Raw genomic sequence first — 22,776 nt, 5'->3', positions numbered from 1 at the left:
AGTCACTCAAAATGTGCCCTAATTTTTCTTTCTTTCGCACTAATCATAATTTCTATGGCAAAATGAACCCCCTCATTGTGTTCCTTTTTAAATTAAATGTTTTAAGTGTTACCAGTTTATTCCAATCAAGATTACTTCAGGTGTGCCATACTTTTGTCATAAATAAGACAGTAAGCGCTCTAGTTGTTCTTAAGAACACTCTGGGACATTCTGTCATTTGGCTATACTTGGGCTACATCTGGGTGATATTTGGGCTACATTTGGGCTCTTTTGTCTCTGGTGGCCATCTTGGGAGATTTATTTGTTATGAAGTTTCCTAATTTCCTCATTTACTGCAGTCTCCTCAGTGGGAATACTTTCAGTTTTCTATTTTGGTTCCATCAAGAAGGCATTCAGTTGTGTCACACATTTGCCATAAATTCTGAATGTTAGCACTTTAGTTGCTCATTAGGTCACTGTAGTAAAGCTACTGCTCACCAGGGAAGTCTGCTGCTGGTATTCAAAGTGCATGTTTCAGTCTGCATATCAGAATTTTTAATGAAATAGAAGAGGATTTGAGAAGTCACTCAAAATGTGCCCTAATTTTTCTTTCTGCAGCACTAATCATACTTTCTATGGCAAAATTAACCGCCTCATTTTGTTCCTTTTTAAATTAAATGTTTTAAGAATTACCACTTTATTCCAACCAAGATGGCTTCATGTGTGCCATTTGTTTGTCATAAGTAGGACTGTTAGCGCTCTAGTTGTTCTTTAGAACACTCTGGGAAGCTGCAGTAGAACACAAAGGAATCAACTGACAGTCTCTGCCCTTGTTGGATGTACATGTTTTACTGAGAATGTCAGACTTCATTCTCACATGACTGAGAAAGATAATGTGAATTTACAGAAAATATTAAGGGTGGGCGTAGTTCGCGAAGTAGCACTTCGCGAAGCTACGCAAAGTGAAGTTCGCACTACGCGAGCTACGCGTAGCACTTCGCGAACTGCGTAGTAACATGTTCGCACTGTGCAAGATGTTGTTTTCAATGATTGCACAGTGCGGACAAGCAACCGGCACTGTGCAATCATTGAAAATGGCATCTTGCACAGTGCGAGCTGTAGTTTTCTGCTGCTCGAGTAGATTTTTACTCGAGCTTCAGCTTTCTCAACGCGAACTGGTAGTTTCTCATCGCGAGTGGTCGCGAGCATACGCGACCACTCGCAATGAGAAACCTGACCTCCTCGCGTTGGGAATCTCGCCGGGAGGTTTATTTTCCATGCTCGCGATCGCCAACTTGCAGTTGCTGATCGCGAACAAGGAAAAAGTCTCGCCGGGATGTCATTTTGCTTGCTCGCGGTCGCCAACTTGACGTTGAGGACCGCGAGCAAGCAAAAAATGACCGCAGCACTACGCAACACTACGCTACGTGTGTTCGCACTGTGCTACGAGCAGTTCGCGTAGTGCGAAGTAGCGCGAACTTCGCAAACTTCGCGAGCGTAGCGTAGTGCTTCGCCCAGGCTTAGAAAATATGCTCTCAGCTAGCTTATAGATCACCTTCCAAACCTCTGTGGGAAAAGCATGAGAAACTAGTTTTCTCTCAAACATGATTTTTAATGAGGTGCTATCATGTATATTGGTCCCAAGACAGCTGCCAACACTTCTTGGATGAAGTGCTGACAGCCAATCAGATCTCACGATGAGATGTGTGGTTAGGCTCCGCCCAGATATATATGTGATTTTACTTTTGATTTTCTCAGGAACTACTGAACGGATTTACACCCTTTAAGCAAAAGGCACATGCCTGACCTGAGGACTACCTCTTTGCCAAATTTCAAATAATTCTGTTCAGCCGTTCGGGCTGTACCTTCGACTAAAGGTCCTATGGGAAAATGCATAGGGAAAACACATTTTGGGACCCCCCTTTTTTCTCAGCCGCCGGTTGATGAATCACCCCGACACTTTTAGGATAGGAGCTGAGCAGAGCGCCCCATTAGTTTTGAAAATTTCACGAAGATAAGTCAACCGGTGCCAAAGTTATTCAAAATAGAATTTTCAGATTTCCTATATATTCACTTAAAAAACCATACGTTTCACACATGTTATAGTTAGCTGGACATTTCACTCGTGAAAAACCATTGAAATTCCCCCGTTATAGTTAGTGCAGGCAACTATAACTCACGCGACCGCAATCCTCTGCTGATGACGTCAGATATTACATCACTGTATTTAGACACTTATTTACCCATGTCTTCTTCCATTAATTTTTAGCTATACATATATTACAAATATTTTTTTTTCAGAAAGACACATATGTCATCAGTGATGTAATTTCTGACGTCATTAGCAGAGGATTGCGGTTGCGTGAGTTATAGTTGCCTGCACTAACTATAACGGGGGAATTTCAATGGTTTTTCACGAGTGAAATGTCCAGCTAACTATAACATGTGTGAAACCTATGGTTTTTTAAGTGAATTTGCAAGGTTTTTAAAATGCTAATTCCTAACTATAACGTGTGTGAAACCTATGTTTTTTTCAGTGAATTTGTACGGTTTTTTAAATGCTAAGTTATGTATTTTTTTGTATTTTTTAAGGTTTTTCACCGTGCGCGTACCGCTCGCGCACGGTGCGCTTCGCGCACGGTGCACGCGCTGTGGGCGCACGGTGCGCTTCGTGCGCCGCGCCCCCACGTTACGCAGTTCGCGGAATTTTTCCGTTTCTACCATACGCGCACGCTACGCGTACTCCGCGATTTTTCGCAAAAAAATTAAAGGAAATTTTGGCCCTTGGGGGTCCTTCTGGGACCCCCTGACAAAGGCGAGGGGGTCAGGAACTGTCCACCCTGCCCCCTTTTCACGTTCTCCACCTTTGTTTTTCACCCCCTCAGACTGCGAGAGACAAAATGGCGGCCGACACTTCCTGGTTTAGACCGATTCGAATGTTTACTAAGATCTAACAACCAATCAGAATCGCGCTCGCGCACTGCACGGCAGCGTACGGTAAGTTTTACCGTACGCGCACGGTGCGCGCTTATAGATATATATATGCTTTTAAATGCTATTTTCTCAGGAAATACTGAACAGATTTACACCAGACCTGCAAAAGGCACATCCCTGACCTGAGGACTACCTCTCTGCCAAATTTCAAGTAATTCTGTTCAGCCGTTCGGGCTGTAGCTTGGAATAAAGGTCCTATGGAAAAATGCATGGGGAAAACGCGTTTCGGGACCCCCCCTTTTTCTCAGCCCCCGCTTGACGAATCCCCCCGAGTCTTTCAGGGAAGGAGCGGAGCGGAGCGGAGCACCCCACCTATTTTGAAAATTTCGCGAGGATTCGTCAATCGGCGCCAAAGTTATTCCAAATAGAATGTTGCGGATTTCCTATGGAAACACGATCCTAACTATAACTATCTACTAGCGACCGCCAGTAGATTATATATATATATATATATATATATATTTATTTTTTTCACCACGTTTTCCCGTCAGCTCCCTGCTCTCAACACAGCGGGTGCCCCAGCCGCGAGGACGAAAACTCGCGAATTCACGCCAGCCACAGTTCAAAGATTGCTGCGCACTCCAACCAGTATTTTAAATTATTCGAATTTTATTCGTTTGCAAACACGATCAATAAAGTTACTGACAAACGCGTTTCAGCCTCCTGGCCTTCGTCAATATCAGTGATTCCCTGCTCACACCTCCTATATAAGCAAATCATTTCATTGGTTAGCAGGGATTCCAATCAAAGAAAAAGAATGTGCAGTGATAAAAAATAAAAATAGAAAACGGTCCTGCAGAGACCAGATACTGCCTTTGGGAAATGTCGGCCATTTTTACACTGTGTTCTCTACTATCAGACAGAATGACAGTCTCACATTATACACCACGTTTTCACAAAATAATCTAATGAAAAGCATTGAATCAATTCCTCAAATGGAACTAGTCACAATGTAGCTTTAGCCTGTCTCAGATCATTCCTTGCTGATCATTTAATTAATAAAAGTGTGCCCTAATGTGTTTATCTAATGATATAAACCCCTGAATAGAGTGGGCATGTAGACAACGTGGTTGGATTGTCAAGATCCAATCAAATCAAAATAAAGCTCTGAATGAGCAAACTCCAATTACTGCTGTCTGTTCTGTTTTGAGTGGTTATTCATAGTTTTTGCTTTTCCCCATTTGTTAAGCTCTAAAGGTACAGCGCATTGTTTCTACTATTGTTCTACTTATCCGATGAATGACCACAGTTCCTCCTCCTGGTTTAGCCCTCCCGGGATCCTGGTACGTAGTTCCACTATGAGTTTGGCCTCCAATTGCCTAAGTGTTCTGACTCTATCTCCCCCTCTTTCTGCCGGTTGAATCTGGTCTAGGCAAAAATATGTTAGTTTGTCACTCCTAGTTAGTGCAGGCAACTAAAACTCACGCGACCGCAATCCTCTGCTCAGGACGTCAGATATTACATCACTGATGACATATGTGTCTTTCTGAAAAAAAAAAAAAATGAAATATATGTATAGCTAAAGATGAATGGAAGAAGACATGGGTAAATAAGTGTCTAAATACAGTGATGTAATATCTGACGTCATCAGCAGCGGATTGCGGTCGCGTGAGTTATAGTTGCCTGCACTAACTATAACGGGGGAATTTCATTGGTTTTTTACGAGGGAAATGCCCAGCTAACTATAACATGTGTGAAACCTATATATATATATATATATATATATATATATATATATATATATATATATATATATATATATCAATCAATCAAAAGACCTTTATTCGAATTTCATAAAATTCATAAAAGTACATATAAAAATAGTTCATTATTACAATCTTTCAATACAGTTTCATAAAATTAAAAAAAAAACGATACAGCAACGAATCAGGGATTTTCCATCATTTTACGTACACGTGTGATAAGTCTTAAGAAAGTGCTGGTGCGGAAAATAATTCATCTGTCTCCAGAGAAAGTAACATTGAACGGGACTCCTCCAGAGAGAGTGGTCTCTGCTTTCTAATATATGGTGTTAAAAACCAATTTATATATTTTAGATAAAATTTACAGAAGAATAGGAAATGCAACTCATTCTGTGTGCTAATACCGTCGCACGGGCAAAGACTATACTCTGTCGAACGATGGTAACCCAGAGGGAAACCTAGTAAAAATTTTACAGAGCCAGCCCTTAAACGGAATAGCAAAGACCTCTCCCAGTTAGACATGGGTAGGGTAAGATAAAGTGGGAATGGTTGCAGGCACATGTCGTTCTCCATGTATCTTACTACAGTGGGTTTTGATATTTCCCTTTCCATTCTTTCAGTATCGAAAAGTGCATAAAGTGCTTGTTTGACCTCTGCCTTATCTTTGGGTTCAATTCCTAGTGGGTCAGAAAAGAGGTCGCCTCTATTTACGGCGCTTAATATTTTTTGTACTCCGGCTAGCCAAGGAATCAATAGGCCATGATCACATTTAAGGCAATCTTTGATTATATCTTGAGTTAGAGTGGCTGCATTGTTCCGCCAGATTCTCAGCCAAAATAGAGCTGGTCTGGATCTAATGAAATCACAGATATAGGGAAGATTTAGCTCTTTGTGGCAGATGAATTCGGAGGATGAGATTGGGGCACCCAGTAATTTCCTACAGAAACGGCTCTCTTCACGTTGAATACCAGGATTTTTTCCCAAACCCCAAACTTCGGCCCCGTAAGTTGCGGTAGGAATGCACTGTAATCTAAAAAATTTTAAAATAGCACTAGTTTCTTTGGGCGTGGGAGACTCAATATTGAATTGGTGGCTTTCGAGAACTTGCTCATGGCGTGGGCAGAATGCCCACTCCATGAGCCGTTCGCAGCGAAAACCACCCCTAGGTATGTAAAGGAATTTACAGAGTCTAATTTGTTAGGACCAATGCGTATGGTGTTAAGTTTCCGTTTCCCAGGCCCACATGACATTATAAAAGACTTTTTAAAATTTACACGCAGATCTAAACCCTCCATATGGTGGACAAAATTTTCCACAAGCAGGCGGAGGGCATTTGGGGTGCGGCCCATAAGGACCGCGTCATCTGCGTATAATAAAACTGGTAAAGGAAGCCCCTGAATAATTGGCACATCTTTAGTTGCTAATTTTAATGCTTTGGCTATCCCGTTAATATAGATGATAAACAGCAGGGGTGCTAAAACGCACCCCTGTCTAACCCCCCTACCAATCTTTATGGGTCCAGATACTTCGCCACCCGACCCAATCCTAACTTGTGCTTTGAGGTCTGTATGAAGGTACGCTAAAAAGTGTACAAGGGCCTCATCCAAGCCGTAGTTAAGTAGCATAGTCCATAATTTCGATCTATTAACTAGGTCGAAGGCTGAAGAGAGATCCATAAAAGCAAGGTAAATAGGAGATGATCGAGCAACGTTATACTTATCAATTATCAATTTTAAATTCAAACACTGCTCGACCGTACCTACCCTGCTCCTGAATCCCATCTGACACGGGTCCAGCAGATCTGAGTCTTCTATCCACTCTAACACCCTATTGTAAATAACTCGCCCAAGTATTTTTAAGGTATTATCCAAGAGCGAGATTGGGCGATAGTTGGCTGGGTCTGATCTGTCACCTTTTTTGTATATTGGGACAATAATGCTAGAAGACCACGTCTTGGGGATAGGTGCTTTTGACAGGCTATTGAAAACATTGTGGAGGATCGGTGCCCATAAGTCCGGACTGTGTTTTATGATGTCTATGGGGAATCCATCTGGGCCGGGAGCCTTGTTACCAAGGCTCTCTTTAATGGCTACTTCTACCTCAAAAAGATCGATATATGGATTCTGCAACTGTCCCAGATCTGGAATAGTTAACTCCTCAGTGGGGGCAGCGTATATTTTGGAGAAGTGAGCCTCCCAAATGCTGCTAGTTATGTTACAACTGGTTGGAGATAGGTGTTTGCCCATATCACGCGTTTTCCTAACGGCGGCCCAGAATGGGCCGCTACTCTTTAGGTTGGCGCTGACAACCAGTGATTCCCACTGTTTCGTTAGTAGGGAACCCTTCCTTTCAGCTATTTTTTGTTTATAATGTTTTCTAGCTGTCTGTACCTCTACAGGGTTCCTTGGCTTAGTCGCTAATGCCCTACGTAATCCCCTGTTTGCAATTGAGCAGGCGGAGTCAAACCATCTTGGGTCTTTCGTTTTTGTAGATGGAGGAACTGACAAGACGGTCTTGAATGTTTCACATATTTTATAAAAATCAGTGATTTTCCTATGACAGTTCCCATCGAATAATAAACAAGAGTCAATTAATTCTTGGTGATCATTTTTTACACTGTCAAGTATAGCTGCACAGTCGATTCCCCTCCATTTTAAGCGGAGGCCACCACAAAATAATGTAATATCCCTTGCTCCGTTTAGATTAGCATATACCGGGCTTGGACCCAGGTGTAAGGTAACTGAGAGGGGATTATGATCTCCAAATGTTGACTCCACCACTTCAGAATCTATAACACAGTTGGTTAAGTAAGGGGATGTGAAGATGAAATCAATGGTAGAACAAGAATCCCTCCCTCTAAACGTAGGGGCGCAGGCCATCCCCGGGGTTTGACTTACTTCCATAACATTACTTAAAATATGTTCATTTAATATCTTAGCTAATTCAATACCCCTTCGTTCTGCTTGATCCAAAAGGGTATTATCCTTGTGCCAGTACTTCCTTACAATTTTCGCGTTAAAATCTCCCCCAATGAGGACCCCTGACTTATCTTCTAGACCTATAATGGATTCAAGGTGTACTAAAGTGTTGGAGAGTGCTGTATAGTTCTTGTTCGGTACAGAATAAAAATCATTATTGTAAAAATTAATTAAATAGAGCTTAGTCTTTCGATTATATTCAATGACCTGGATATTTGGATTCCCTTCAGATAAATCCTTGAATGTGCCTCCCGCCAGTATCCTGATACCAATAAAAAGTCCTCCCACTGCACGGCCAAAAGCAGGTTTTGAGGCGTGCACACTGAAACAATGGTAACCTTCTAGGTGCACATTCCCTACAGCCCAAGTTTCGTGAAACATGATAATGTCTTTACCATTCAATAGCTGGACCCATCGGGGGTCAGACAACCTTGAGTCTAGTCCTGCGACGTTCCAGCTGAAGATGGACAGGTTTGAACCACTAGGGATGCCTGGGAACTTATCCCTTGCACTCTGCTTGGGATTAGTTGGCAAAGTTGTTATGTCCACACAAGTAACTGGTGATGGGGCAATGACAACTTCTGTGATCTTTAGTCGGGTTGTATTAGTTTCTATGGGATCTAAAAGTACCCCAATTGTGTCAATTACCTCTGCACATTCAATATTACGTGTGCTGTTCCTCAGTCAGTCCAGTTCTTCTAAGTTTGAAAAAGCGTGTTCAAACCTATTATAGGTAGGGACATTATACATATATCTCGTCTCGTTCTGGGCAGTATTAAAGTTTAAATTAGTCCCTGCATGAGGCCTCTCCCTTGGGATATACTGGGGCGCAATAGGGTAGGATGAATATGGCATCGGGTGTACCAATGGTGTGAATGCATTACCTAATGGGGGGCCATTCCTAAAGTCGGCATATTGATCCTGCTGGTGCCTTCGGCTATTGATTCTGTTATAGGGATTCACATCCTGTCTGTATCCCCAGGAATTAATCTCGAAGTTATGGCCGTGGCCTTTCAAGTGCCTATAGAAGTACCCAAGAGGAAGAAGGGTAGTATTATATTCCCATTGTGAGGGTTGTGGGGCTTTTGCTAGTGTGCATTGCGCCCATTGCGGGGACCTGAAGTTTATAATTATACAGTCACCCTCAAACTTTTTTCTCAACGGGCCCACCCACTCCACTCTTTGGGTATGGATAATCTCCCCAGCACCCTGCATCGGGAAATCACAATTTTTGGATAGCCAGTGGAGGGTTCTGTTTTTAAGGTTGGTAAAATTTTCCTCTTGGTCTTTCCTTAGTTTGGGCACATTAGATAAAACCAAGACATAAGGTCCGCACTCTGGGGGTAAATTAATACGAGCTGGGATCTGTCTCATGATAGGTGGGATAGGCTGATCCAATTTAGCTGGGGGCGTAAAGGGGGAGTTACAGGCATCAATATTGTCTTGTCTGGATTGTGGCTTATTACTTATGGAAACATTTTTATCCATTCCTGCGGGGGTATCAACCCTGGTAGGTTTAGATTGAGAAGCCGATCTGGCAGGATGATCAGTATTGGGTGGGTTTTTACTTGTACTTGGTTTTGGGGGTAACAAGAGATCATTAATATGTCCCTTGTTATTCATGTTAGTTACCCTTAATTGTGGTTTATCTACAATGGTTACCCCCAAACTATGCGTAGTTGTTTGGTTAGGCCCAACACCCAATTTTGTAACTTGATCGCTTAATTCCTTCAATCTCTTTTCAATGTTCAGGGCTTGTAAATTTATTGGCCCCAAAAGAGTGGTTATCAATGTCTCCAGTCTCCCCCAAAATCCCTCATTCTCTGTCACGGTGTTAATTTCTATAACGGAGGAGTCCAGTGCGCCAAATTGGTTTCCCCCCTTGTCTTTATTTGGCTCTACAGGTGCAGCAGTCCATCGTGATAATTTTTGGCAGTCCTTGTATTTATCAAATATAGGCTCATTATGCTTCCGTTTGCTCTTCGCTTTTTGCCTTTTAGCTTTCTGGCCCCTAGTTTGCATAGATACGCCAATGCTTTGATCCTCATCTATAGCCAGTATATCAGAGTCAGGGCATAGACCTGCTGAGTGTATCTGGTCATTGCCTAGGGATTCCGAGAGAGTGGGGTCCCTATTTATGCTTGGCTCTATCAAAGTAGGGGTCGATGACAGCCTGGTATCCATTGAAAAATGACCACAAGAGGCGGTATCTCCATTAGTGCAGTTCTTATTAGTACCTGCACCCGGGAGCCCCGCATAGGATGTGGCTAACAAAGAGTCCAGTGATTTTTCTGATTAATTATCCTGATGCATAAATAGGGGCAAACTTGGTGGGAGTGATAAGCGCCTTTCTGTGTTCTGGATTGCCGTGGCGACAACGCCAATGGTTTTCTGTAGCATTTTGTCTATTGCTGTTAGGCTAGGCAATGGGGTAGTGGGGGTTGATACAGGTAGTTTCTGCTTACCCTTTCTTCTTGGTGCAACAATGCTCTTCTTTCCCATTGTGGATATTTAAGCCGGAGCCCAGCAGTGAGTAAACAGCGGTTTCTGGTGTATTTCTATAGCCAGAAAAGTTAGAGAAGGGGCCCAGCCCTGCCTCTTCCTGGTGATGACGGGCAAGGACGGGCCCGCCCTTGGCCCAGGCTTCGCCAGTGGCGCTGCCTGCGCGCGTCTCGCGCTGCGGAGGCACCCGGCTGCTTTTGTAAGGCTCCGGGCGCCCAGATGACATCAGGTGCTTCACGGGAGCCAGGGGATGCTGGTCAATGGTGTCCGTTACAGCCGTTCCCCTCACGGCGATGGAAATGGGTGCAGGAAGCAGGATTCCCCCAGTTGGAGAGCCGTTCACCTCACGGCAGGTAGGTTTGCACTTCGAAATGATTCTCGGGTCTTTAAGCGCGTCCCGCGCTGCGGAGGCACCCGGCTGCTTTTGTAAGGCTCCGGGCGCCCAGATGACGTCAGGCGCTTCACGGGAGCCAGGGGATGCTGGGCAATGGTGTCCATTACAGCCGTTCCCCTCACAGCAATGGAAATGGGTGCAGGAAGCAGGATTCCCCCAGTTGGAGAGCCGTTCACCTCACGGCAGGTAGGTTTGCACTTCGAAATGATTCTCGGGTCTTTATTTTACATAAGATTATCCAACTTCAGAAATAATCATCCAGCACTCCCAGAGGTATTGGCCACTCGGTAGTTTATTTTTTGACGGTTACATCTACGCGTTTCAGCAGTCTCATGCTGCCTTGTTCACGATGTCAGAGCACCATTTCTTTCTCATTAAAATACACATTACAATAGTGAACATTAACGAAGGACTCAATTCACATTGACCATCACGCAGCCCTCTTTTACTTGAAAAGTGGCTGCCATTTTGGAACATGTCTTTTTCAAAAGAACAATGATAATGTAAGGGCAGTTTCACTTCTAATAATGTCATTCATTATACTTCTTTTACAAAAACGAATGTTTGCTCATTATTTAAGTAACCGGACACTGTAAATGTACATAATCAACACATCTGAATTCATATAATACGCAGAAACCTACCTTCCTTGCGTTCTGTTTCAGTGTATAAGTTGATCAATTTATAATTGCACAGTTGCCCTCACTCTTAAATTTATGCCCATTTCATATATTCATTCTTTAGGCAGATTACTTCATCATCCAAAATGCATGTGTGAAACTTATTTGACGATTTTTATATAAAGGTGCCAGTGCATATTGTATACAGTGCAGTTCTTGTTGATAAAGTGCTAGAGCTTGAGAACCACCCAGTCAATCAATTCCCTTGACTGAGAACCAGGTAATCTTTTTCAGTACTAAACTACTAAACTTCTCAAAGTTCAAATACTTCTATCTATCTATCTATCTATCTATCTATCTATCTATCTATCTATCTATCTATCTATCTATCTATCTATCTATCTATCTATCTATCTATCTATCTATCTATCTATCTATCTATCTATCTATCTATCTATCTATCTATCTATCTATCTATCTGTCTGTCTGTCTGTCTGTCTGTCTGTCTGTCTGTCTGTCTGTCTGTCTGTCTGTCTGTCTGTCTGTCTGTCTGTCTGTCTGTCTGTCTATCTATCTATCTATCTATCTATATATATATTCACTTAAAAAACCATAGGTTTCACACATGTTATAGTTAGCTGTACATTTCACTCGTAAAAAACCAATGAAATTCCACGTTATAGTTAGATCAGGTAACTATAACTTGCGCGCCCACAATAAACTGCTGATGACGTCACATAGTACATCACTCATGACATGGTCAGTGACATCACTCATGACATCAATGATGACATCTGAAATTACACATTGTGGATTGCGGTCGCGCAAGTTATAGTTACCTGATCTAACTATAACGTGGAATTTCATTGGTTTTTTACGAGTGAAATGTACAGCTAACTATAACATGTGTGAAACCTATGGTTTTTTAAGTGAATTTGCAAGGTTTTGTAAACGATAATTCCTAACTATAACGTGTGTGAAACCTATGGTTTTTTCAGTGAATTTGTACGGTTTTTAAATGCTAAGTTATGTATTTATTTTTTATTTTTTTTTCTGGTTTTTCACTATGCGCACACGGAGCGCGCTTACAGATATATATATTGATTTAAATGCTATTTTCTCAGGACCTACTGAACAGATTTTCACCAGACCTACAAAAGGCACATCCTTGACCTGAGGACTACCTCTCTGCCAAATTTCAAGTAATTCTGTTCAGCCGTTCGGGCTGTAGCTGTGTCTAAAGGTCCTATGGAAAAATGCATGGGGAAAACGCGTTTTGGGACCCCCCTTTTTTCTCAGCCCCCGCTTGACGAATCCCCCCGAGACTTTCAGGGTAGGAGCGGAGCGTAGCGCCTCATTGGTTTTTAAAATTTCGTGAGGATTCGTCGACCGGCGCAAAAGTTATTCCAAATAGAATGTTGCGGATTTCCTATGGAAACACGGTCCTAACTATAACTATCTACTGGCGACCGCCAGTAGATAATATATATATATATATATATCTATATATATATATATATATTTATATATATATATATATATATATATATAAATATATATATATATATATCCACATCTCAAGGTTTGCCCCAAAGGAAGAGCCTCAAACAGGTAGGTAATTCTCCATCTCTTTAATCATGAAAGCTGCAGTTGAATGAGGCAGAAAGCGGCAACAGTCATTTCAAATGCCAGACGCGTTTCGAGTTGTCCTCTTAATCATTGGCAATGTCCGCAGCTGGAGACAGAAGTGTGCTACCTATTGAAAATACCGCCCTAGTGGGAGTGGTCACTTGCGTGGCTTCATGGTATTTGTAGTTAACACACCAATATCGCTGCAGTTAGCCTGTCTTCAAGGTGCGGAAAATTGAGTCAAATAAAACCACAGTGGGGCGCTGCACAAATTCGCCTCATACTCTTGCAAAGTTCCGCTTTCATGAATGGACTACCTCCCGTTACATCGGTAACATCAGGTGACGCCACCACGGGAACGCCTCACTCGCGGCTGGGCTCTTTCCGCGGCCGGGCCGACCGCTTACATCCACATCTCAAGGTTTGCCCCAAAGGAAGAGCCTCAAACAGGTAGGTAATTCTCCATCTCTTTAATCATGAAAGCTGCAGTTGAACGAGGCAGAAAGCGGCAACAGTCATTTCAAATGCCAGACGCGTTTCGAGTTGTCCTCTTAATCATTGGCAATGTCCGCAGCTGGAGACAGAAGTGTGCTACTTATTGAAAATACCGCCCTAGTGGGAGTGGTCACTTGCGTGGCTTCATGGTATTTGTAGTTAACACACCAATATCGCTGCAGTGAGCCTGTCTTCAAGGTGCGGAAAATTGAGTCAAATAAAACCACAGTGGGGCGCTGCACAAATTCGCCTCATACTCTTGCAAAGTTCCGCTTTCATGAATGGACTACCTCCCGTTACATCGGTGACATCAGGTGACGCCACCACGGGAACGCCTCACTCGCGGCTGGGCTCTTTCCGCGGCCGGGGCGACCGCTTACATCCACATCTCAAGGTTTGCCCCAAAGGAAGAGCCTCAAACAGGTAGGTAATTCTCCATCTCTTTAATCATGAAAGCTGCAGTTGAACGAGGCAGAAAGCGGCAAGAGTCATTTCAAATGGCAGACGCGTTTCGAGTTGTCCTCTTAATCATTGGCAATGTCCGCAGCTGGAGACAGAAGTATGCTACTTATTGAAAATACCGCCCTAGTGGGAGTGGTCACTTGCGTTGCTTCATGGTATTTGTAGTTAACACACCAATATCGCTGCAGTGAGCCTGTCTTCAAGGTGCGGAAAATTGAGTCAAATAAAACCACAGTGGGGCGCTGCACAAATTTGCCTCATACTCTTGCAAAGTTCCGCTTTCATGAATGGACTACCTCCCGTTACATCGGTAACATCAGGTGACGCCACCACGGGAACGCCTCACTCGCGGCTGGGCTCTTTCTGCGGCCGGGCCGACCGCTTACATCCAAATCGCAAGGTTTGCCCCAAAGGAAGAGCCTCAAACAGGTAGGTAATTCTCCATCTCTTTAATCATGAAAGCTGCAGTTGAACGAGGCAGAAAGCGGCAACAGTCATTTCAAATGCCAGACGCGTTTCGAGTTGTCCTCTTAATCATTGGCAATGTCCGCAGCTGGAGACAGAAGTGTGCTACTTATTGAAAATACCGCCCTAGTGGGAGTGGTCACTTGCGTGGCTTCATGGTATTTGTAGTTAACACACCAATATCGCTGCAGTGAGCCTGTCTTCAAGGTGCGGAAAATTGAGTCAAATAAAACCACAGTGGGGCGCTGCACAAATTCGCCTCATACTCTTGCAAAGTTCCGCTTTCATGAATGGACTACCTCCCGTTACATCGGTAAAATCAGTTGACGCCACCACGGGAATGCCTCACTCGCGGCTGGGCTCTTTCCGCGGCCGGGCCGACCGCTTACATCCACATCTCAAGGTTTGCCCCAAAGGAAGAGCCTCAAACAGGTAGGTAATTCTCCATCTCTTTAATCATGAAAGCTGCAGTTGAACGAGGCAGAAAGCGGCAACAGTCATTTCAAATGCCAGACGCGTTTCGAGTTGTCCTCTTAATCATTGGCAATGTCCGCAGCTGGAGACAGAAGTGTGCTACTTATTGAAAATACCGCCCTAGTGGGAGTGGTCACTTGCGTGGCTTCATGGTATTTGTAGTTAACACACCAATATCGCTGCAGTGAGCCTGTCTTCAAGGTGCGGAAAATTGAGTCAAATAAAACCACAGTGGGGCGCTGCACAAATTCGCCTCATACTCTTGCAAAGTTCCGCTTTCATGAATGGACTACCTCCTGTTACATCGGTAACATCAGGTGACGCCACCACGGGAACGCATCACTCGCGGCTGGGCTCTTTCCGCGGCCGGGCCGACCGCTGACATCCGCATCTCAAGGTTTGCCCCAAAGGAAGAGCCTCAAACAGGTAGGTAATTCTCCATCTCTTTAATCATGAAAGCTGCAGTTGAACGAGGCAGAAAGCGGCAACAGTCATTTCAAATGCCAGACGCGTTTCGAGTTGTCCTCTTAATCATTGGCAATGTCCGCAGCTGGAGACAGAAGTGTGCTACTTATTGAAAATACCGCCCTCGTGGGAGTGGTCACTTGCGTGGCTTCATGGTATTTGTAGTTAACACACCAATATCGCTGCAGTGAGCCTGTCTTCAAGGTGCAGAAAATTGAGTCAAATAAAACTACAGTGAGGCGCTGCACAAATTCGCTAATTCCTAACTATAACGTGTGTGAAACCTATGGTTTTTTCAGTGAATTTGTACGTTTTTTTAAATGCTAAGTTATGTATTTTTTGTATTTTTTAAGGTTTTTCACCGTGCGCGTACCGCTCGCGCACGGTGCGCTTCGCGCACCGCGCCCCCACGTTACGCAGTTCCCGGAATTTTTCCGTTTCTACCATATGCGCACGCTACGCGTACTCCGCGATTTTTCGCAAAAAAATTAAAGGAAATTTTGGCCCTTGGGGGTCCTTCTGGGACCCCCTGACAAAGGCTAGGGGGTCAGGAACTGTCCACCCTGCCCCCTTTTCACGTTCTCCACCTTTGTTTTTCACCCCCTCAGTCTGCGAGAGACAAAATGGCGGCCGACACTTCCTGGTTTAGACCGATTCGAATGTTTACTAAGATCTAACAACCAATCAGAATCGCGCTCGCGCACAGCAGCGTACGGTAAGTTTTACCATACGCGCACGGTGCGCGCTTATAGATATATATATGCTTTTAAATGCTATTTTCTCAGGACATACTGAACAGATTTACACCAGACCTGCAAAAGGCACATCCCTGACCTGAGGACTACCTCTCTGCCAAATTTCAAGTAATTCTGTTCAGCCGTTCGGGCTGTAGCTTGGAATAAAGGTCCTATGGAAAAATGCATGGGGAAAACGCGTTTTGGGACCCCCCCTTTTTCTCATCCCCCACTTGACGAATCCCCCCCGAGTCTTTCAGGGAAGGAGCGGAGCGCCCCACCTGTGCAACGGATTATGGGGATCATAACCCCATTAAAATAGTGTTGAGCTCTGCATCCAGGCCTGCGTTTTCCTTCGAATGCAAAAAATCTCATGTCCTCAACTGATAATTTGAGATTAGTTTGGAAGGGCGTTGACAGTGGCAAACTTTTTAAAACGTTAGTTAGAGGCAATATGCACCTTATTAATTCCTGCTTGTCACTACAGACTGCACACATTGAGGTAGTTCAGGATTTCTCTAAACTGTGCCTAGCTATTAAAACACTCCTGTAGAAACCTGCCTCTTTGGCAGGAAACAATCCTAGATGGTTCGACCGCGAGTGCACATTGGCCAATAGGAATCTTCGTAGGGCACTGTCACTTAACCCGAGATGTGCCACAGACGTACAATCGGCAAGGAGGGAATATAACATAGCAATCTGGAAAAGGAAGGGAATCCTCTTAAATGAACGCTGGGAAACTTTATCCCAGGCCGCAAGCACTAAAAAGGGTAACATTTTTTGGTCCGCAGTAAGGGAGCTTCGATCGATGGGTCAGTTATTAACTCCCATTAGTTGCAATATTTCAAGCGAGACCTGGGAAAATCATTTCTCAAAAATCTATGCTACCCCGCCACCATAGCTTGACCAATACGATTATTTCCCCTTTACTACCGTTGAGTTAACTATTTTTGAAGTAGAAGAGGCTATCCAACAGAGCATTGGGAACAAAGCACCTGGCCCAGATGGGTTACTAATTGATCTAATAAAATGGAAACCAGATTTCTGGGCCCCACTGCTCTTAAATGTCTTTAATAGCTTAACTCACACTATGTTACCAGACACATGGGCCAAGAGTATTATAGTCCCAATTTTTAAAAAAGGAGATCAGTCACAGCCTAGTAACTATAGGCCGATCTCACTAATTGACAATACCTTAAAAATATTGGGAAGAGTCCTGTACAATAAAATCTTAACCTGGACAGAGGAAAATAGTATCTTAGAGCACTGTCAGCTAGGCTCCAGTAGCAAGGTGGGTACCAACGAGCAATGTCTCAATCTCAATTTGGTTATTGGGAAATACACCATTGTACGGAAGTACCCGGTCTATATGGCATTTATGGATTTGTCCTCAGCGTTCGACCTTGTTAATAGGTCGAAGCTCTGAGCAATTCTTTTGGCATATGGCTTGGACGAACCTTTGGTACATTTCCTAGCGTACCTCCATAAAGGCCTTCAGGCACAGGTGCGGATCGGCATGGGTGGCGAGGTCTCGGGGGCCATCAAGGTAGGAAGGGGGGTCAGACAGGGTTGTGTCTTGGCCCCCCTCCTATTTATTATTTACATTAATGGGCTGAACAATCTACTTAAAACCTCAAGCCATGACGTCCCCATGATTAATGGTAAAACTCTCCCCGTGCTATTATACGCAGATGATGCGGTCCTTATAGGCCGCACGCCGAACTCCCTGCGTAATTTAGTTCGGACTTTTGTTGAGTACATGGATAGCCTGGACCTATGTGTCAATTTTAATAAGTCATTTTTAATGTCCTGTGGTCCTGGGAAGCGACAGTTAAGTTCTATTGTAGTGGGTAGCCAGAAATTGACAAGTACAAGTACTTTTCCCTATCTTGGTTTGGTCTTTGCTGCGAACGGCTCCTAGACTGAGCATCTTGCTCACTCCAGGAGCAAATTCTCAAAGGCCACCAACTCAATCCTTAGTCTTCCTCGTCCAAAGACCACTGGTGCTATACCGGCCATTTTCAACATCTTTAAATTACAGTGCGTCCCTGTGGGTAGCTACGGGGCTGAGATTTGGGGCATTGCAAATTGTTCCTGCATCCAGCAGGAAGAAAATAGATTCTGCAGGAAACTTTTGGGCATCCCAATCTCTACCCCACAATACATTTGCCACAGAGAACTCAATCTTAATTTTATATCGGATTTTATACACGCCCGTCCTGCCCTTTTTTGGCTATCGGTAGGGAAGGACCAAGGCTGCCTCCCTCACTATAGAGATTATTAATGACTGCCTTATGTGTGAGAAAGGGATGGAAATTCCTTGGCTGAGGGGAGTACATCAAAGCCTGTGTAGTGTTAATAAAGAAAGTATCTTCCAAAATCCAAATATAGCTGACACCGTGCCAAAAAAGGAGCTTAGAGATGCCCTTTACTTTTTATATAACACAGAAAGCATTGGCCTGGAATCCAAGAAATCTTCTGTTCTTAGTTACATGTCAATAGAACAGCATTATCATTCTCTATCTATATATATCACCCTACGCATGAGCTACTGGGAAAGGAGTCTATTATTCCGCCTTAGAGCAGGAACTGTCAGATTTGCATCGTGTTTTCCTCTCGGCAATCACCATAATCTTGATCATGTACCATGCCCTTGTGACGGGGTAAGTGGCCAATCAATTTTACATTTTTTATTTTTTTGTAAGTATTACACAAAATATGCTAAGTGATTTTTAAATCCATTTTTCAAGAATAGAAGACCTATTAGTTTGGATAATGCTTACACATGCTTAGTTTCCCTGGCTGATGAAGAGCTGATCTTTCGCATAAGCACCTTTTTGAGAATTGCCATCAGAGCACGTAAGACTATGTCTGATCCCTGAGTTTTTACCCAATTGACTATCTCTGTGTAATTGCTAGCTGATATAATGTTTTATTAACAGCAAATTATTTATTTATTACCAATGAAGTTCTTTTTTAATTTGTCATCAAACTTATCAAATGCTATAGTTATATTATTACAAATGTTGGATTATCGTGTACTGTCAATCCTCCATTTTGTTATTTATTTTTTGTTATGATGTTGTGCTTTTATGGGTATTAAGTTACCCGAATAAAGTTTACGAACTTAATATATATATGCCAGACTGCAGCTGAATTCAATCAAGTGAAGCCAGCAGACCTCCTACAAAAGGGAGGGTCATAACATTTCAAGGGAAGAGGCAAAATGGAACCTTGACTGCAGGCGGCATCTGAGGAAGGCACACACAAGCCGAAATGCATTATGCCGAGCAATTGTTATTAAAGGAAATCCCAAACGCATCCCCGCTGTGTCCTCTGGTTACTTGAAAGGAGTGATCGTTTTGGTGATATATATATATATATACATTCACAGAAAAAACCATAGGTTTCAGGTACGTTATAGTTAGGAATTAGCATTTAAAAAACCTCAGAAATTCCCTGAAAAAACCATAGGTTTCAGGGGTGTTATAGTTAGCTGGACTTTTCACGTGTACAAAACCATTGAAATTCCCCCGTTATAGTTAGTTCAGCTAACTATAACTCGCGCGCCCGCAATGCACTGCTGATGACGTCACATATTACATCACTCATGACATGGTCAGTGACATCACTCATGACATCACTGATGACATCTCAAATGACATCACTGATGACATCATCCAGTGAATGTGTGTTTTTCTGAAAATTAAATATGTTTTATATTTGTATATCTCAAGGTCGATGGAAGAATAAATGGGTATATAAGTGTCTAAATGGATGATTTGTTTTTGAAAAATTGATTGTGTAACTGACTGATTAAGTGTATCATAGTGAATACATGGCTTAGAGAGTAATGTTTAAATATGTAAATATCTGTATCAGTCTCTCACTTTGTGTATAAGTGGCTGCATGGGTTGGTGAGTAGCTAGATGGGTGTCTATATAGGTTATTAGTTGGTTTTTTGAGTATCAGTCTGAGTGTCTGCATGGTTCGGTGTGGGGTATTGCGTAGTGCATAGGTGCATGAATGAGTGACTCACTCTTTGTATGTGTTGAAGACAGCATGTGTGCAGGACTGTATGGGTGGACGAGTGTGTGTATGGGTGTGTTAGTGAGTGAATGACTGTCTCAATAGTGTCTTTATGAATAAGTACATATGTTTTAAACTAGTATATGTGACTATTGGTGTATATAAGTGAGTATATGTGAGAGTGAGAGATTGAAAGAGTTCCTGTATGAATAAGTATGTGTTTCTATAACTGATTATTTAAAAGACTAAGTATGTGTAAGTTTCCGTAGAAGTAAGTGTGGTGGTGTGTGTATAACTGTATATGCAAGTAAATGTATGTTTGATTCTTTATTAGCATGAGTGACTATGTGTGTGAGTAACTCTATGGATGAGTGGCATTGTGTAACAGGATGTATAGGTGTATGAGTACATATGATGAGTGAGTACATGTATGAGTGACTGTATAGGACTGTTGGTGAATAAGTGGATGTGTATGTGGATCTTAGAATTACTGAAGAGGTTGTTGTAACTGGTATTGGTATGTCCATTGTTTTGAAAAGTTTAGTCTCTATTTTTGAATGTGTGTATCAAAGGTTATATTAGGGTGAGAGGAGGTCTGCCACTCTATCACAAGGATGATGTCATCAGTGATGTCATCAGTGATGTCATTTGAGATGTCATCAGTGATGTCATGAGTGATGTCACTGACCATGTCATGAGTGATGTAATATGTGACGTCATCAGCAGTGCATTGCGGGCGCGCGAGTTATAGTTAGCTGAACTAACTATAACGGGGGAATTTCAATGGTTTTGTACAAGTGAAAAGTCCAGCTAACTATAACACCCCTGAAACCTATGTTTTTTTCATGGAATTGCTGAGGTTTTTTAAATGCTAATTCCTAACTATAACGTGCCTGAAACCTATGGTTTTTTCTGTGAATTTCAAAGGTTTTTTTAAATGCTAATTTCTAACTATGCCTACAGAGATAGGACATGTGAAGAAAGAAGAACAAATGCACAGAAAGAAAAAAAAGAAGTGCAGAAAGAAGCAACAGAAGTCCTCAAAGACGAAGAAAAGTGCAGGAAGAAGGATAACGTGCAGAAAGAACAAAAAGAAGAGCAGAAAGATGCCTTGTTGCAAAATCATCCAGTACCCTCAACTTTTTCAGACGGATACTGGTGATAACTGAGTCTGACTAACCAGTCCTAAAGCCAGTGCTATGTTAAAAGACACTTAGAATACAGTGAAAACACCTACATACACTAGGGAACATTATGCGTTGGGGTCCCCCTGTGATTAGCATGACCTCCTCTGTAAGCCCCTAGTATATAATAGGGCAGGTGGATTAAAACTACCTCTTAAAACAGGCCACAGGGCGTTTTTGCACACGTTAACTCAGGCCCTGTCCCCTCCCTTCACCACTGTGTAAACACGCCCTGTGTCCATTTTTAGTTGGGAGATTAAGTTCATTTGAATGCTGAGGGTCCCTAGGGTCCAACTAGCCCACTAGGTACCTCCAGTAAGTGCCACAGAGCTGCGTTGCAGAGAGGTGTAAAAAGTGGCACGGCCTGGACCACCTCTCTGCAATGCAGCTCAGTGGCGCTTACTGGAAGCACTTGGTGTGCTAGTTAGCCCCCAGGAAGGAAAATGATATCCCCAATTTAAAACGTGCCATAGTGCGTGTTTGCACACGTCACCTCAGGCCCCGTCCCCTCCCTTCACCACTGTGTAAACGCGCCCTGTGGCTGTTCTAAGTTGAGAGATTAAGTCCCCTTGAATCCTAAGGGTCCCTAGGGTCAAACTAGACCACTAGGTACCTCCAGTAAGCGCCACAGAGCTGCGTTGCAGAGAGGTGTAAAAAGGGGCTTGGCCTCAGAACACCTGTCTGCAGCGCAGCTCCCTGGCACATACTGGAGATGCCTGTTGGGCTAGTTGGCCCTCAGGGACCCTTAGTATTGAAGAGGAATTAATTCCCCAACTTACAACTCGCCAGGGGGCGCGTTTGCAGAGTGCTGCAAGGAGGGGGCGTGGCCTCCGGCACGATGCCAGTCTTTTATTTATTTTAATTTTTTAAGAAGGGGGGCTGTGTGGTTCCCCTTCTTATTCTAATTTATTGGCCCTGATGACCCCATCACCCAGGCCCTGTCTCCTAATTATATTTTTTTGACCCCAATCCCCAGGGCCGGCCACTGTTTTTTATTATTTTTAAAAAATATATATTTATAGACACACCTAGGACATGCTGGACAAACCGTACGTACCTATCACCATGACGATTTGCGTGATATTCTTTAAAAGGCGACTATGCATACAATGAATCCACGTGGAATGTATTAACACCACTAGTGAAGCTCTGACATGTCTGATGACCTACCGTGCCTAATCCCGGTAGACACCCTTGTCGTTTATTTATACAAACATGGGTAGCTATTGACGGGCACATTTAATACACATGCACACCAAGCCATTCAAAGGGGATTCGACAAAAATTCGACCAAAACTATGCAAGAAACCCCCCTCACGGTTAATAAAACACACATCCACTGCCGGATGTGAAATACTTTTTATTTTACTCTCTGGAAAGGGGACGAACATCACTTGAGAGTCACAGCGCGCTCCTGGCAGAGCCCAATGCTGTGTTACACCCACCATTGCCTGCTGAGTGCCACACACCTCTGTGTTGTATTCCACTAGCTAGTGCATATGCTATGACACTCTCTAGCCCATGTGCACTGTAACACCACCCCGTGAATACGTCATGCCACACTTGTCTTCGCACGGGTTATATTGCCCCATCTAACGTGCCTTCCTCGATGCCTATGTTATAACGCACAGTGCTATGCCATACATATTACAATCTGGGATCCATATCT

The sequence above is a fragment of the Triturus cristatus genome, chromosome 5_2 (genome assembly GCF_964204655.1).
Source record: "Triturus cristatus chromosome 5_2, aTriCri1.1, whole genome shotgun sequence".
Lineage (NCBI taxonomy): Eukaryota > Metazoa > Chordata > Amphibia > Caudata > Salamandridae > Triturus > Triturus cristatus.
The sequence above is the reverse complement of the archived record's forward strand: the minus strand, read 5'-3'. Positions refer to the sequence as shown.